Source organism: Somniosus microcephalus, unplaced genomic scaffold, assembly GCF_052327205.1.
Source record: "Somniosus microcephalus isolate GS21.2 unplaced genomic scaffold, FLI_Smic_1.0 unresolved_chr8, whole genome shotgun sequence".
In the NCBI taxonomy this organism is placed as follows: Eukaryota; Metazoa; Chordata; class Chondrichthyes; order Squaliformes; family Somniosidae; genus Somniosus; species Somniosus microcephalus.
In genome coordinates this window covers 15,823,315-15,823,891 of record NW_028225186.1, presented here as the reverse complement: position 1 = coordinate 15,823,891, position 577 = coordinate 15,823,315, and the positions used below count along the sequence as shown (strand labels likewise).

The 577-nt window shown below is 41.1% G+C and overlaps 1 non-coding gene across 1 annotated transcript; it reads left to right on the top strand.

The window, feature by feature from the left end:
• The first annotated feature begins 253 nt into the window (after window positions 1–253).
• Window positions 254–342, top strand: trnar-ucg (transfer RNA arginine (anticodon UCG)). Its single transcript is given in 2 exon segments — window positions 254–290; window positions 307–342. It is a non-coding gene; the product is annotated as a tRNA-Arg (tRNA).
• The last annotated feature ends 235 nt before the right edge of the window (window positions 343–577 follow it).

Here is a 577-nt window from a genome sequence, read left to right as displayed (position 1 = left end):
CTGCCTTCCATTCTATCACAGACATTCCGTTTATTCTTACCTCGCCTCCACCCACCCCTGCTTAAAAATCCCTCTTCCCTAACCTTTTCCAGTTCTGACGAAGGGTTCGATCTGAAATGTTAACTCTGTTTCTCCCTCACTCGATGCTGCCTGACCTGTTGAGTGTTTCCAGCATTCTCTGTTGTAATTGAAATGAACACACTGACGGAGTTTCATCACTCATTATTAGGATTTGTTTAGTTTTCCTTGGTGTGGCCGTGTGGCCTAATGGATAAGGCGTCTGACTTCGGTGTAAATTCTGATGCCATCAGAAGATTGCAGGTTCGAGCCCTGCCATGGTCGTTTTACACACTTTTTAATTCGGGTTTAACTTTAGAAACCCAAACCGCGTTTCCAATCTTTTCCTTCCAAACATTGCAGGGTTCTTTATTAAATGGAATTTTTACGTGCTGTCTTATGTGTAAATTTCTCACTGGTCTTTGCCAACAGTTTCAAACAAATCCACAATTTCTAATTGATGACAAATTAGTGTTTCCAATTGGAACAACAGCTTTGAGTTAATCAGTGTAATAACGTG